General features: G+C 41.7%; 1 pseudogene across 1 annotated transcript; it reads left to right on the top strand.

Moving 5' to 3' along the window:
- Nucleotides 1–11,351: 11,351 nt before the first annotated feature.
- LOC306941175 (nuclear factor 7, ovary-like) lies at nucleotides 11,352–12,555 on the top strand (annotated as a pseudogene). Its single transcript has one exon. The product of its transcript is annotated as a nuclear factor 7, ovary-like (transcript).
- The last annotated feature ends 4,916 nt before the right edge of the window (nucleotides 12,556–17,471 follow it).

Genomic DNA, 17,471 nt, shown 5'->3' with positions numbered 1-17,471 from the left:
TGTTTTGTAGTCATCAGGATGATATCCTTACGTCATGTTGTAGTATTGTGTTGTAGTCATCAGGATGATATCGTTACGTCATGTTGTAGTATTGTTTTGTAGTCATCAGGATGATATCCTTACGTCATGTTGTAGTACTGTTTTGTAGTCATCAGGATGATATCCTTACGTCATGTTGTAGTATTGTTTTGTAGTCATCAGGATAATATCACTACTTCATGTTGTAGTCATTGTTTTGTAGTCATCAGGATGATATCGCTACTTCATGTTGTAGTATTGTTTTGTAGTCATCAGGATGATATCCTTACGTCATGTTGTAGTATTGTTTTGTAGTCATCAGGATGATATCGTTACGTCATGTTGTAGTATTGTTTTGTAGTCATCAGGATGATATCGCTACTTCATGTTGTAGTCATTGTTTTGTAGTCATCAGGATGATATCGTTACGTCATGTTGTAGTATTGTTTTGTAGTCAACAATCATCCGGAACTTGCTTTTCCCTCAGATTTTAGTTACTCCAGATTGTCACATTGTATATTACTGTCGTAGACTCGTAGCAAAAATAGCAGATCTACAAGCTCAAAATGCGACACATTTTTTAACTGGAATCCGGAAGCGTAACATTTTTATTTAATTTCAAATGCATTTACTTATAGCTATGTTAACTTTATGAACTAAATACAAATATTGGACATAAGAAAAGACAATACCATTTTAATACTAGCAATTAGGGGGGGGGGGGGGGGGCATCACTTAGAAATACCCAAGTATTACAATTCAGAAACCTATAGTCGCATTGTGGCTGGCATCTCCCTTAGAGATAGGGTGAGAAGTTCAGTCACACGAGAGAGACTCGGAGTAGAGTCGCTGCTCCTTCACCTGGAAAGGAGCCAGCTTAGGTGGTTCGGGCATGGATAGGATGCCTCTCGGGCGTCTCCCTATAGGTCCTCGATGCACGTCCCACTGGAAGGAGACCCCGGGGGCAGACCAAGGCGCAGTTGGAGGAAACACATGGACTCACTGGCCTTGGAACGTCTCGGGATCCCCCAGGAGGAAGTCACTAATGTTGCTCTGGAGAGGGAAGTCATGGAGCACTCTGGTGAAGCTGTTGCCCCCGCGACCCGACTACGGATAAGCGGTTGAAGATGGATGGATGGATGGATGGATGGATAGTCGCATTGTGATTGGCTATAGGCCTTCTGGTACCTTTTGCCTACTCTGAACTTGGAAAGGCTGCTTTCAGCATCGGTGCACCTGATTCTTGGAATCTCTTGCAACAATAACTTAAGGCCCAGGCCACACTACTCTGGATCTTTTGCAAAACGGATATTTTCGTCCTCCGTTTTAGAAAAAATCCCTGTTTTTTATATTTTATATTTACATTTATGAGGTGCCAATCATATTGCCAATCATATTTTTTAATGAAGGAATAAGTACCGCATTTTAAAAGCCACCTAAATTGTGAGTGGAAGTGGAACATGTTTCTTTCATTGTCCCACTGAGCAGCCGGCTATTAGACGTGCGTCTAAAAATGCGATAAAAAACGTCTAAAAATTAAAGTTTTTTAGACGTCTATTCTTAGATTAGACGTTGATTAGCGGTTGTTTAAACGTCTATATAAAGACGGTCTATATATAGACTTCTAATCAACCGCTAATCAATGTCTAATCTAAGAATAGACGTCTAAAAAACTTTCATTTTTAGACGTTTTTTAGACTTTTCTCTCCATATAATTTAGAAATGATAGACACTTTACCATTGCTCTGGCGACTTGGCAAGTCCTGCACAGAAAATAATAGCGGAGTCAGGCAGACCTATAGAAGTGTCCACAACCACTTGTGAGCTTGTAGAGTGCGTCCTTTATTACCTAGGAGAGAGCCATATGCGCAGCAGCGCACAGAGACCCACTGTATACTTTCTTCTCATCATTCACACCTCTCTCTCTCTCTGCACCCCCTCTCTCTCCCCTCCATGACCATGCTATATCCACAGACTACAGTTTATCTGTAGCTGTCCACAATTAACATATTGTTCAAGCTTTGCACTCGGCACCAATACAAATTAAATCACCAGTCCGCACTGGACTAGTAGGCTGATATATGTATTATTGGATGCAGCAGAGCAGAGCCTTTGCTTGCTGCAGTTGATGCAACATATGATACGTTTTACAGTTGTTAACAGTGATAGATATCCGTGTAGTTTCCATGCAGGCACAAGCTGCATTTCTCACCTAATTATAGTAAAAATGATATGCACTAATAAGCGGTGACGTCATCGTTTCTCAAAAGCTCCGTTTCGCATGACTACACAGATCCACTGCTCCGGATATTTTCGAAAATCTTCACTTATTTATCCGTTTCCAAAAACCTCCGTTTGAGTGGCCGAAAACTCAGTTTGCGTGTGGCTGAAAGGCCCAAACGCACAAAATAATGTGCGTTTTGCAAAAGATCCATAGACGTGTAGCCTGGGCCTTAAACTTAAAACCCTGGCATTGGTCATTTTAGGAATATACTCAATAACCGTCCACCACCTGTATGTTGCTGTTTTAACCGATTGCTGAATATGTAATTGTTTTAACGGATGGTTGTAAACTAATTGTTGTTGTATTACTGTTTTTTAATTTTTAATTTTTTATACAGTATGTAATCTCGGCATCATTGTAAATGAGGAGCTCCCTCAGTGGTCTCTCCGAGAATTGAAATAAAGGTTGAATGAATGAATGTGGCCCCCGGGCCGCCAGTTGCCCATGTATGATGTAGGGCGGGCGGCGATGGACCAGACCCACCGCCATTCCTATAGAGCATCGCAGGCCCGCCCCCTTTCATGACGACGCCAGGCCCAGGAAATAATTCCCAATGCATTTTCCTCATTTCAAAAAGTATTTATTTAAAGACCTTTTTAAGCGTCCTACAAAGCCAACTCGAGTTGTGACAAATCATGACAACAAACACAATATTTTGGACCAAACAAATAATTACACAGAAGAAAAACAACAAAACAAGTGTTGTAACCTGCCGTTTTCTTCTTCTTTCTAATTATTTGTTCGGCCCGAAAAATTGTGTTTGTTGTCATGATTTGTCACGACAAGAGTTGGCTTTGTTCAAGGCTTAAAAGGTCTTTAAATAAATAAAAAGTATTTATTTGTCTGAGGAAAATGAATGGAGAATCATTTCCTGGGCCCTGGTAGGGGGCGGGACTGCAACGTTCTATTTGATGGCACCCCTGCCCACTTTGTTCTTACTTCCTACCTTCAAATATCTCGGCCCGACTGTGCGTCATCGCGACGCATTGTGAGCATGTAGATCTGCTATTTTCAAATAGCAGATCCCCCTCACTGTATATGTTTCTTTTCCCTTTTTACCTCCTTTATGATTAATTCCTGTTCTGTTCTTTGACTACCGGTATATAGAAGTGTCTATTTGTACGTCTCTAAATGTTTTGATGAATTGAACAAGGTGGACCCTCTTGTAAACAAGTGTAATGCTTAATTGGGTCGTCCACTCAAAGTTAACAGTCTTTGTATTGAGTTTGTGCTTGAAATGTACTGTAATTCTGCAAACTGTTAATAAATACTTCAATCAATCAATCAAAAGCTATTGCCCCCACGACCCATCTACGGATAAGCGGTTGAAGATGGATGGATGACATCAACTATTTGCATATTGTTTTATGGTCTGAAATCAGACTGTACAGACTACATCAGTTGTTTATTTATTGAATGACAACACTGACACCTAGAGGGGAGATTCAGCAACTCGTTGGTAGGCTACTTTAAATTAACGGCATGGTTTCTTTGACTTTGATTGATTGTATTGACAGTATACATAGCCTACTCCAGTTATTGTATTGAACAAGAAGTGACTGTATGCTCTGTTCACTTTTGTTTATTATATTAGTGCTGTCTGCCGTGAGACCTGGCTTAATATGGTCATACTGAATCAATGCTCTATTAGTTGGCTGCCAAATAAACCAGCTTAGTGACATCATCTGTGTCTGTGTGAAATACCTGGACTGACAACTATTCTGCTGTATCCAGTCCACCATAGTCTACTCCCTGCTCAACACATCACAATTGGCGCCCGAACAGGGACATGAACCCTGGACCCTCAGATCTTCTACACAAAGCAAAACAAAAGGGAGCAGTGCACCACCCTGTGGCACCAACTGGCACTGCATACTGACTGTTACAACGTGTTGAAATGTATAGTAAGGGCATTTTATCAGGTATTTGACCAATCTGGGAACTAAATCGTTACCAAGAAATGTCTTCACCAATGTGTTTCTAAAGGTGTCTAATAACATGTACTAAAAGTTTGAAATGCAACTCCCGTGGGAAATTTGAGTTATTAGCATAATATGTGACCATACCCATAACATCCTATATAAGGCAAAAAAGTCCAAATTTCATCATTCTTTAAGTAGCATGTGACATATGAAACTAGGGTGTTTGCATGATTCTGAATCCATTCCAAGCATTAGTTTTGCACAAAAAACACTCCTTGGGTTAAATTAGGCCATATCCACTTGACCAAATGTGCTGACCTCATCACGTTTGTGTGGCCGTTTTCCTCCCAAGGAGTGTTTTTTGTGCAAAACTAATGCTTGGAATGGATTCAGAATCATGCAAACACCCTAGTTTCATATGTCACATGCTACTTAAAGAATGATGAAATTTGGACTTTTTTGCCTTATATAGGATGTTATGGGTATGGTCACATATTATGCTAATAACTCAAATTTCCCACGGGAGTTGAATTTCAAACTTTTAGTACATGTTATTAGACACCTTTAGAAACACATTGGTGAAGAAATTTCTTGGTAACGATTTAGTTCCCAGATTTTCATAGATTTCTCTTACTAGTAGGCCTACTAGTGTATTCTACAGTACATTTCGATTCTTCTGTTCTTTGTCTATATAGAAGTGTCTATTTGTACGTCTCTAAATTTTTTGATGAATTGAACAAGGTGGACCCTCTTGTAAACAAGTGTAATGCTTAATTGGGTCGTCCACTCACAGTCTTTGTATTGAGTTTGTGCTTGAAATGTACTGTTTGATTGATTGATTTAAATATTTATTAACAGTTTGTAGAATTACAGTACATTTCAAGCACAAACTCAATACAAAGACTGTTAACTGTGAGTGGACGACCCAATAAAGCATTACACTTGTTTACAAGAGGGTCCACCTTGTTCAATTCATCAAAACATTTAGAGACGTACAAATAGACACTTCTATATAGTCAAAGAACAGAACAGGAATTCATCATAAAGGAGGTAAAAAGGGAAAAGAAACATATACAGTGAGGAGAAAAGGGGGGGGGGGGGAATTACAGTACAGTCTTAATGACTATTGTATAGGGCGTTCCACATTTTGGTGGCATAGGAGCGGGGAAAAAATGTAGTCCCTTGTTTGTGCCGAATCTGGGTTGTACATGGTTCGTTGCACTCCCTCTGGTGTTGTGGGTGTGGACTTCGTTAACATTAAGGAAGTATCTAGACAGGTACATGGGTATCTTGGTGGTGTATCGAATCTTGTGGACCAGACCCATTGCAAGATGCTGTACTCTGTCGTCGACCCTAAGCCATTCCAGCCTGTCAAAGTGGGCAGGGGTGAGGTGGGTTCGGGGGGTGAGGCCAAGTAGCCTGACCAGTTTGTTTTGGGAAGTCTGGAGCCTAGTTTTAAGGGCCTTTGAGGTGCTGTGGTACCAGGAGGTGCATGCATACTTGCATAGTCAAAGAAACCTTGTACGAGGGCTCCTGTTAAGTTCTTCAAGGTGTTTGTGTTGATTGTTGTTTTTGTTTGTAATTGTTGTTTATGTTTGTAATTGTTGTTTTTGTTTGTAATTCTGCAAACTGTTAATAAATATTCCAATCAATCAATCAATCAATTACTGTGGACGACAGTTAAGTGAAAACATATCCATTCATGATACAATGAAGGATACATGATTTCACTTTGTCACTAATCTTTCATGGGACCACTCACTTTGATATTGTTTTCATTCAAATCAGTGTTAAATAGCTGATGGCAATCATTGCATAATTTGTAATAATTATGTTTTTTTCAGTAACACAGGGTCCCACTATCTTTCCCAGCTCTTTAAACATAACATACAGAAATAGCCACCGATCGGATAAAAACATAAATAATAATTTAACAATACGGATTTATATATAGCCTACCTACGGGATAGGCCTACTTCTGTGCGACTGTACATAATTACTAATTGAAAACATCTATTTATAGAAGACATTTATTAACAGATTGGAGAATTACAGTACATTTCAAGGACAACTCAATACAAAACCAAACTGTTAACTGTGGACGACAACATATTACACTTTGTTTACAATAGGGTCCACCATGTTCAATTCATCAGAACATTTAGAGACTTACAAATAGCACTTTATATTAGAAATGTATGTAGACGTGCGGAGCAAGAAGGGAGAGACAAATTTAACCCAATGAGTAAGATGTGTTCATAATTATACAGTTTCACTGTCATTCAATTCAAAGTTTTGTATTGAGTTGTGCTTCAAATGTACTGTAATTCTCCAATCTGTTAATAAATACCTCATTCAATCAATCAATCAATAGCAGTGCCCTTTAAGTGTTACGACAGTGCTGTTTTACGGCCGTTTCACGGCAGTAGGAGAACAACACCATAGATATCTATGAACAACACACGCGCGGCTTGTTTGTTTGTTTGTTGATGTTTTTCTCCGTGCCTCTGAGAGACAGACAGAGGCTCTACAGAACCTTTCTGTGTGAGGTGAGCACTGAACAAACATGTAGATTTATAAGAGCTGTAAAACTATATGGTTTAATATGTTTTCCTGGTCAAAGTTTTACAACTGCAGTGAAGAACGTTTGTTATATCGTTCAACTTTGACCAGTAGTTATATTTGTGTAGCCTACCACCACTTCGTGTGTGCAGTCTCCTAACAAAACAATACATGTTATACGTTTTAATAAATGCAGCTGTTCTCCCTAGGTAGTCTGAAGAGGTCCAGGTTCTCTGCACTTTAATGTGTCCACCTTATTTGATTTGTTTCTTGTCAATTACATTTTCACTACATATTATTGTGTGATGGATTGATTAGTTAGTACTAGTAGTAGTATTGTATCCATTGTTTGCAGTCAGTGTTTTTACTGTTTGGAGGAGGCAACATTCATGTACTTATTGGCCAGTCTTGTAAGATTTTGGAATAAATGCACAATTCCAGATTTATGCCTTTTATTACCTTTTCAGTTACAGATATCGTGATATATCGTTGATGAAACCTCTTTCAATATATCGAATATTGCGATGTTATCTTTATCGTATCGTGACGTACCCATAGAATACCCTAGCCGCAATTTGCAACGCTAGATTTTTTTATAATGGGATGAATCTAGAGTGGCAATACCTAGCCCGTCTCCGGACCCCCCGGGTTGAGCTCCTTTGGACCCCTACCGCGTAGGGTCCGGTATCACCGGCTTCAAGCGACATGGGATGCAATCTGATTTACCCTGACTTACCCCTCTGCTGCGGTGTGGGTGTCACGCTGACATATTCAAAAAGAAGCATATGAACGCTATAGGAGACAACGTACCTTCTGACCCCCCCCCCCCCCGCAAACGGCTCAGAAGCCGTTAAGTATTTTTAATGTTTGTACGACCGTTTTGGCAGCTCTGAAATTCTCTCTTGTTGACATCCCATTGTACCGCCTCTAGCATCTCGGTTGGCTAGCTGCGCCTCCCTACGCGCCTCGTAGGCGCAGCTAGCCAACCGAGATGTCAACAAGGAGGGACCGAAGAGAGAATTTCAGAGCTGCCAAAACGGTCGTACAAACATTAAAAATACTTAACGGCTTCTGAGCCGTTCGCGGGGGGGGTCAGAAGGTTTGTTGTCTCCTATAGCGTTCATATGCTTCTTTTTGAATATGTCAGCGTGACACCAACACCGCAGCAGAGGGGTAAGTCAGGGTAAATCAGATTGCATCCCATGTCGCTTGAAGCCGGTGATACCGGACCCTACGCGGTAGGGGTCCAAAGGAGCTCAACCCGGGGGGTCCGGAGACGGGCTAGGCAATACCCTGCATTGACTCCCCACTTCGCGATCTGCTTGCCTTAAAGGTGTAGTGAAATGAAAAATACGTTTTTCACACTTTTAGACCATCTCCGTGGTCATCATATGAGCATACCTAACAATGAATGCCAAAAAAATGGGAAAATTCTCATTTTTGTGTGTTTTTATATCAAAAGTCCATAAAAATATTTTTTGTATTACTTCCTGAAAACGAAAACGTGCTGCGTGATGACGTGTCGAGGCCAACATCGATAAAAGCCAATAAAAATGAAGCTCACCAGTTTAATTCCCCATATCTCCGCATCCGTCCAGCACAGGCTGCACAGCTGCTACTGATTACAGAAATCTTCCGTTTTTATTCCCATTCAAGATAACATCCAGAGAGTGTATTACTCGGTTTCAACTTAATCATCACGCTAAAAATGTATCTGAAAACATTATAGGGTAGAAATAAGCCACATTAAGTGTAAACTGGTAAAGCTGTCCGACTATCTGATTTGTAAACAAACAACCACACGCTGTCCTGCGTAGCATAGCTACCCGTCCCTAGCTACCGTCCCATTCCCTGAAGGGATGCGACCCTCTGATTGGTTCAGAAACTTCATAGCGGTGTTTCAACTTGAGACCGTCTGAAACTTCAAAATAAAATGTCCACCATTTCCGTTTCACTACGCCTTTAAACGACGTTAAACTCACCAACGTTGCAGCTGTAGTCCAAGCTTGAATCTCTTCAATCTCTTTCAATCTGCCAAGCTTTTGTTTCATAAAAATCCACCGCAGACATGTTATGAGCTACTTTCTGTCAAGACATCCTCTGCAGGTGATTCTTTTTCTAAATGTTGCAGTTTGGAAACACTCGTTTTTGTTAACGGGTCACGCTGCTGCCTCCTGCATTATGTGCAAATTCGAAACAGGTGGTACGCAGGGCCGTTCAGTGACATACGACGAGTGCTTCCAAACTCCAGCACTTAGAAAAAGAATCACCTGCACAGAATTTCTTGACAGAAATTAGCTCATAACATGTCTACGGTGGATTTTTATGAAAAACTAGCGTGGCAGATTGAAAGAGGATAATTCAAGCTTGGACTACAGCTGCAATGTTGGTGAGTTTAACGTTGTTTAATACAACGCAAATTGGATGAGTGGGGAGTCAATGGAGGATATTGCAACTCTAGATTCATCCCATTATAAAAAAAAATCTAGAGTTGCAAATTGCGGCTAAGAATACCCATATCATCCCACCCCTAACTTGTACTGCATGTATGATGCATTTTTCTTTAATGAATATTTGTTTTCCATTGTAGGAATGGTTGAAGGGAACCGGTAAAGGCATTGGACCGGTTGAGAGGGACTGGTTAAAATCCTACAGCATCTCAACCCTACCTGAGGTATTTACACTCCTCGCTTGACAAATACACCAGATGTACACGCTGACAACACGTTACCATGGAAATTTGCCGCAATTTGCAACTAGAGTTGCAATAACCTCCATTGACTCCCCACTCATCCAAATTGCGTTTGCGATCTGCTTGTATTAAACAACGTTAAACTCACCAACATTGCAGCTGAGCTTTTGTTTCATAAAAATCCACCGTAGACATGTTATGAGCTACTTTCTGTCAAGAAATTCTGTGTAAGTAAGTGTTGGAGTTTGGAAGCACTCGTCGTAAGTCACTGAACGGCCCTGTGTACCACCTGTTTCGAATCTGCACATAATGCAGGAAGCAGCAGCGCGACCCGTTAATAAATAGTGCTTCCAAACTGCAACACTTAGAAAAAGAATCACCTGCATAGAATTTCTTGACAGAAAGTAGCTCATAACATGTCTACGGTGGATTTTTATGAAACAAAAGCTTGGCAGATTGAAAGAGGATAATTCAAGCTTGGCCTAGAGCTGCAATGATGGTGAGTTTAACGTCGTTTAATACAAGCAGATCGCAAACGCAAATTGGATGAGTAGGGATTCAATGGAGGGTATTGCAACTGTAGATTCATCCCATTGTGATGTTTGTCCCTGATGTGACAGCATGTTCAGAATGATTTCAGTAGTGTTTTATTTCCCCCCCCCCCCATCATTTCTACTCTATACTAATGATTAGAGGTTAGTTCTCCGATCAATCGGCCGTCGCTCGCTGATAGGGATGTGAATTATTGATTAATGCATTCATAGTTAATTGATATGTTTTGATAAGCTTATCGATTGATTTAGTTGATAAGCGGCGTTTTTGTAAAACATAAATCTGAGAATCTTAATTTCCCTCAATGTCTTAACATGCAAATCTACATTTTGCTGATGTACAGACATAATACAAAAGGCATATTATATTCCTTAAATCAGATATTTATTTGACCATAGACGATACAGGGCCAGGCAATGGTGTCTTTGTATGTGCGTTCCTCGGCCACACGCGCGCGTACTGTATACAGCTTTACATTCACAGAAAACCACCCAATGATAGAACCACATCATTTTAGATTAACCCATTTTGACCGAGACCGATTCTTCAAAATGTCTTGTTCCATGTTTCTATGTCGGTCGTTCTCAAACATTTTCATGTCAAGGATCCCCAAAAATATATGTAATTGCCCGCCGACCCCCATCTGAAAATATGTTGTTCCAGGGACCCCCCAGAAGCAAAGATATGAGTTAAAAACGTTCGCTCTGAAAGAAAATATTCAAACATTTGGGCCACATTTTCACCATTTTTCTAAAATAGCAGACCTACAAGCTCGTAGTGCCGCGCTATGCGCTTGTAGATCTGCTATTTTTCAACAGCTAAAGTACAACATGATGCTTAAAACACCAAAAGGGGTCCCCGCCCCAAAATGGTGTATGGTGTGTGCGCTACGGTGTGTGCGTTATGGTGTGTGCGCTACGGTGTGTGCGCTACGGTGTGTGCGCTATGGTGTGTGCGTTATGGTGTGTGCGTCATGACGTGTTCGTTACGTGTATTACATTCATGGTGTACTTTGCAACAGGTCTGTGGCTGCGTTTCAAAGCTCCGCCCCCTGCCAGACTCATCTGAGACGATCGGATTGAGCTTCCGATCCAACAGGACCTCCAGTGAGAGGACAGACTGTCTGATAGACCGTCAGATCCAACAGGACTTCCAGTGAGAGGACAGACCGTCAGATCCAACAGGACTTCCAGTGAGAGGACAGACAGCTACAGGAGAGGGAACAGTGACCCAGACTGCTGGAACAACCTGCTGCTGACTCTGTCTGCTTTAACAACCACCGTTCACACTGAGCGTAAACTTCAGGGAACTCGGAGACAAAATGGCTTCCACGTCGTCTCTTCCAGAAGAGTATTTTTCCTGTCCTGTGTGTTGTGACATCTTTAAAGATCCCATTGTCCTGTCCTGTAGCCACATCTTCTGTAAATAATGTCTCCAGAATTGGTGGAGACGGAAGATACTAAAGGAATGTCCAGTTTGTAAGGAACGGCATCCAACGGAGAATCCACCCCGTAACCTGGCTCTGAGGAACCTGTGTGAGGCCTTCATACAGGAGAGACAGAGAGCTTCGAAACGTAAGAGAACTCCTTCATCAGGGTCTGAGGATCTCTGCAGTCTGCACGCTGAGAGACTCAAACTGTTCTGTCTGCCATGTCAACAGTTGGTGTGCCGAGTGTGTCGTGTGTCGAGATTCTAAAAAACACACCGACCACAGTTTCAGACCCATCGATGAGGCCGATCGGGGTCACAAGGAGGAAGTCGAGATATTACTGAAGACTTTACAGAAGAAACTGAAGGTGTTAAAGTTAAGAAGACAAATAACATAACAGCAAAACACATCAAGGTCCAGGCCCGACACACAGAGATGAAGATTAAGGAACAGTTTGAGAAGCTTCATCGGTTTCTACGAGAGGAAGAGGAGGCCAGCATCGCTGCACTGAGGGAGGAAGAGCAGCAGAAGAGTCAGACGATGAAGGAGAAGATCGAGGGTCTGAACAGAGACATATTAACCCTTTCAAATGGCATCGAAGCCATAGAGAAGGAGCTGGGAGCCGAACACGTCTCATTCCTGCGGAACTACAAGACCACTATGGACAGAGTCCAGCTCACACCGCAGGACCCACAGCCGGTCTCGGGAGCGCTGATAGACGAGGTCAAACACCTTCAGAGTCTGGGACAAGATGAAGGACATCGTCTCCTACACTCCCGTTATCCTGGACCCCAACACGGCTCATCTAATACTCACCCTGTCTGATGATCTGACCAGCGTGAAATATGGAGAGGTTCAGCTGCTTCCTCACAACCCAGAGAGGTTTGACTCCTTGTCCATGGTCCTGGGTTCTGAGGGCTTTAACTCAGGGACTCACACCTGGGATGTTGAGGTTGGAGACAATCCAAACTGGTGGCTGGGTGTGTTAGCAGAGTCTTACCAGAGGCAGGGAAACGGAGGGCGTCCAAGCTGGAGAATAGAGCTACGTTTTGGCAAATACATGGCATGCTCCTCAGGGTCATCCATCTCTCACTGAAGCAGACACCTCAGAGCATCAGAGTCCAGCTGGACTGGGATGAAGGAAAGCTGTCTTAAACCCATTCTGGACGGGAACCCCTTTTGGTGTTTTAAGCATTATTTGTTATACTTTAGCTATTGAAAAATAGCAGATCTACAAGCTCATAGTGCGGCACAGAGTTGCCGTGATATGAGCTTGTAGGTCTGCTATTTTTGGCGCAAATGTTTGAACATATACTTTCAGAGCGATACTAACTCAAATCTTTGCTTCTGGGGGGTCCCTGGAACTACAGTACATATTTTCAGATGGGGGTCGGCAGCCAGTTACATATAATTCTGGGGGTCCTTGACATGAAAATGTTTGAACACCACTGACATAGAAACATGGGTTTTTCAAGAAAACTCTCAGGATTTAGAAGACATTCGTAGAATCGTCCTCAGTCCAAAATGGGTTAAAAGAAACATTACGTGTAGTGTCGGGCAGAAACCTCTTATCTCCATATTATTACTAAAACAACGATTTTCTATTTGTAAATTAACGTCCTACTTAATCATACTACAGCGTCACACACAAGTGTTAAAAACATAGCAGTGCTGTCCTTATACGTTTATTGTACTGTATCGTCTCTGAATGAGATGGGATACATAGTGGTTCTGATTGTAAGGAGACTGTATTCATAATTAAAGTCTGATTATAAACAACTCATGGTCGTTTGTGTAGTGAACTAGTACAATGTTTATGACTCATAACTGCATGTGTGATTCTAGTCTGGTCTTACTGCAGGCCAGGGTGTGTTAACCCTGTAACACTCAGCGTTGGAATAATACAACATATTTTAATGAATTAATTAATTATGTAATTGTTCTTTTTTTCACCTAAATGTCATCATTGATGTTCATTGCAATGCCATTGGTCATGATATTTGCATATAAATACCCCCCCCCCCCCCCCACAGAGGCTGAAATTCACACAAATTAAAAATCCCCGAAACACTCTTTCCATACTTTACCACTTTTGATGATGCTGTCCCTTTGAAGATGTTACCAGGGAACATCATGCAGTTAGACATGATGATGATCCTTTTTGTTACATGTTACAATGACAATAAAGATCTATCTATGACAGGGGTGGGCAACTTTGACGATGGAGAGGGCCACTATATTTCCCACACTCACTCCAGAGGGCCACATTGCATACAGGTGGAGCAAAAATAGCTGATCTACAAGCTCAAAACGCGTCGCAGCACGGTGCGTTTTGAGCTTGTAGATCGGCTATTTTTGCTCCACCTGTATGTAGATACAGTATGTAGATCGGCTATTTTTGCTATTTGAATTGAAATCCTGAATATTTTTTTCAATTTTTGAATTGTAATGCTGAAAAGTAATTTTTTTTAATTTCAAATGCCTTTTCAAATTATAGTTATGTTAACTTTAATACATTGGACATAAAAAACACAAACATTTTAATACTACTCATTTAGACTGAAGTTAAAGAGGGTCATGTTTGGAATTGTAACCTGAGTTAACATGAGGGCCACATTAAGTGAAGGTGGGGGCCACATGTGGCCCCCGCCCGGGCCGCCAGTTGCCCATAGTCTTTAAGGGGAATATTATACTCTGTTTTGTAGAATATATGATTGTGTTTTGGTCAAATGGGTCAGCAACATTTAGAAGTGTTTCCCCTTGATTAGTATTTTATTGGATTTTCTTTTTTCTGACACCCACAATACAAGTCGGCGGTAACAACAAAACAACAAAGCAAACATACAAAAAAAGTGCTTCCTAAAGCAGTGGTTCTCAAACTTTTTTTCATGTGAAGGACCCCACCCCCCATCTTAAAATATTTTGTGCCAGGGCTCCCCGTCCCCTAGAAGAGAAGATTAATGTTTAAAAAAAAAAAACTATTCTACATTTTTCAAAAACATTTCTGTATGGTTTAATGTGAATTAAACTTGATGTGAACTTTGAATTCTTGCCCGATCATTTGAATGTTACACATAAGAGTTCATATTTACAACTAATATGCAGGAGAGATGTTTTATTGTAAATCTTTATATCATTAGAGTCAAACTAATTCACTTGATGTTATCCCGCTATAACATCACGTTATTATTGTTGTTATATAGCTAAGACTCTTTTTAATGTAGTGATTTTGCAGGGCATTTACCTTTTGATAAATAGCCTACATTTTATTCTATATTTTGTTACAAATATAGTAATTCATAATTCCAGAATATTCACTATTCCGATTTATTGACGTCCTGGTCTACGGTCTGCCTAGTGACAGGCAAAGACTTTTGCATTAAACTTGAAATGCAATAATTGCCCCATATATAGACTCAAAGTAACTGTCTGTAACATACAATCAGAAACATTTATACAATCCACGTACAAATGTAAACTAGTTGCCCTAGGATTCTTCCTTTCCCTGAATGTCCACTAGATGTCACTATTGACTCTTTTATCAACCTAGAGAGCAGTACATGATCAGTGTGAATGGTCATGTTTCTTGTTGAAATAAAAACGCATGTGGTTTCCGACCAGGGGCGGTTTTTAGCACTACGCAAACTACGCAGCTGCGTAGAGCCCCGACGGCTAGAGGCCCCGAGAGTTCTCCCTGAAAAATGTCTAACCGTTCAGTCGCAGCGGTCGGTTTGTTTGGGCCCCCCAGGGGGGCCTGCGACGGCCGTCGCTTCCTCCTCCCAAGCGTCACTTCTTCATCCTCCCGGACAAGCGACGCCCGGCCGTCCCGTCGTGGGGCCCCCTGTTGTCCCCCTCTGGGGCTCTGAACCTGCTGCCTGGCTGCATCATCAGCGGCGCGCATCGCATGTAGTATGAATCCACCCGTGCCGTGCGCTGCAGAATTAGAGCAGATCTACAAGCTCACAACGCGTCGCGAGCTTGTAGATCGGCCGCCGCACAACGCAGTCGAATTATACACACAATGGAAACCGAACATAAACAAGCTGAACACATGTAGGTTAGTTGAGTGCACAACCGCTCACCTCACAAAAAAAGTGAAAAAGGTAGGCTGTGTCATGTATATGACTGTGGACAAAAAAAAGGTTTAATTTCAAATAATTTGTCACGCTGCACGCATGGACCGACGACCAAACGAGAGGGACCTCTCTCTCTCTCTCTCTCTCTGTCAGTCCAGTCAATGTCATGATTTCACAATTTTCTAATTGAATTTTGAATTTTGATTGATCACAAACTGTCTGCAGGCAATCAAGCAAATGTGATACTTAATAATTATAACAAATAACAGCAACACAAGCTGCTGTTCATTTTACTTTGAAAACCAGTAATTTGAGCTGCACTGCAGGGCTGACTGGTTTATTTAACAGGGACAATACAAAAAACAAGTTGTAAAAACATGAAAACATGTTTTAAGTTAAAGCAATTTATTCCCGAATCCCGATGTTCCTGATGAACAAAGTAAACATTTTCTCATACTTCATCATCTAAAGCTTCTGTGTTGCTTTAAATAATTATATTATCTGTATTACATGAATGTGAATCAGTGAATGTATTTGTTTTGCACTGGCATAGTAATGGCATCTTCTTAATTAGCCTATTTATTTTCTATGATCTCATCAGGGAATTGAAGTTATTAATATATCTTGCTCAATAATATAGCTTTGTACTGATTGATACAAGCATAGACAAAATCTGAGATGCTTATTTACGTTTATATTCATATCTTGCTCAATACTGAGTGTAGATTTGTACTGATTGACTCAAGTATAGTTAGTATAACCTTGTATCCCCATCCACCGCAAAATGTGTCTAGCATCCCTAAAGTTCCCTTTTCAAATTTCGGCCCCTGCCCCTCCAAATCCCTGTGCACGTCCCTGAGCTAATGGAACAGTTTTTTCAGTACATGCATTGTACAGTTGGGGCGTGGGGGAGCTCACACTGTACTTTGTCTGCTATGCCGTTTTGCCTGGTAGTCTGCTATGTCGTTTTGCCTGGTAGTCTGCTATGCTGTTTTGCCTGGTAGTCTGCTATGCCGTTTTGCCTGGTAGTCTGCTATGTCGTTTTGCCTGGTAGTCTGCTATGTCGTTTTGCCTGGTAGTCTGCTATGCTGTTTTGCCTGGTAGTCTGCTATGCTGTTTTGCCTGGTAGTCTGCTATGCTGTTTTGCCTGGTAGTCTGCTATGTCGTTTTGCCTGGTAGTCTGCTATGTCGTTTTGCCTGGTAGTCTGCTATGCCGTTTTGCCTGGTAGTCTGCTATGCCGTTTTGCCTGGTAGTCTGCTATGTCGTTTTGCCTGGTAGTCTGCTATGCCGTTTTGCCTGGTAGTCTGCTATGCCGTTTTGCCTGGTAGTCTGCTATGCCGTTTTGCCTGGTAGTCTGCTATGCCGTTTTGCCTGGTAGTCTGCTATGCCGTTTTGCCTGGTAGTCTGCTATGCCGTTTTGCCTGGTAGTCTGCTATGCCGTTTTGCCTGGTAGTCTGCTATGCTGTTTTGCCTGGTAGTCTGCTATGTCGTTTTGCCTGGTAGTCTGCTATGTCGTTTTGCCTGGTAGTCTCTGCTCCGGTAGTCTGCTATGCCGCTTTGCGCGCACACGCAAAGCACACACGGCCAATCTTTCGCGCGACGCAAGGGCCCCCTGACAATCCTTTGCTTAGAGCCCCCTGAATGGTAAATCCGGCCCTGGAGGAGCATCATGACCAGGACAGGGTGCTGTCAGTTGCAGAACTGCATCATGAGCACGATCGCTGGCAGGCAGTTGGCACTCAGAAGAGAAACTACATCGCCTCCATACTCGCACCACATTTATAGTTGAATGTCCCCATTTCATCACACTACACACAATCTCACATCATGTTGCCACAGTTTGAGTTGCATCATTGAAACATGTTTTTTTTTCTTTTTACTTGGTATATGACATTCCCAGAATAGGGATGCCGTCGCCAGGTAGTGGTGGATCGT

Source organism: Electrona antarctica (assembly GCF_951216825.1).
Source record: "Electrona antarctica genome assembly, chromosome: 17".
In the NCBI taxonomy this organism is placed as follows: Eukaryota; Metazoa; Chordata; class Actinopteri; order Myctophiformes; family Myctophidae; genus Electrona; species Electrona antarctica.
This window is presented reverse-complemented; position numbering and strand designations above follow the sequence as displayed.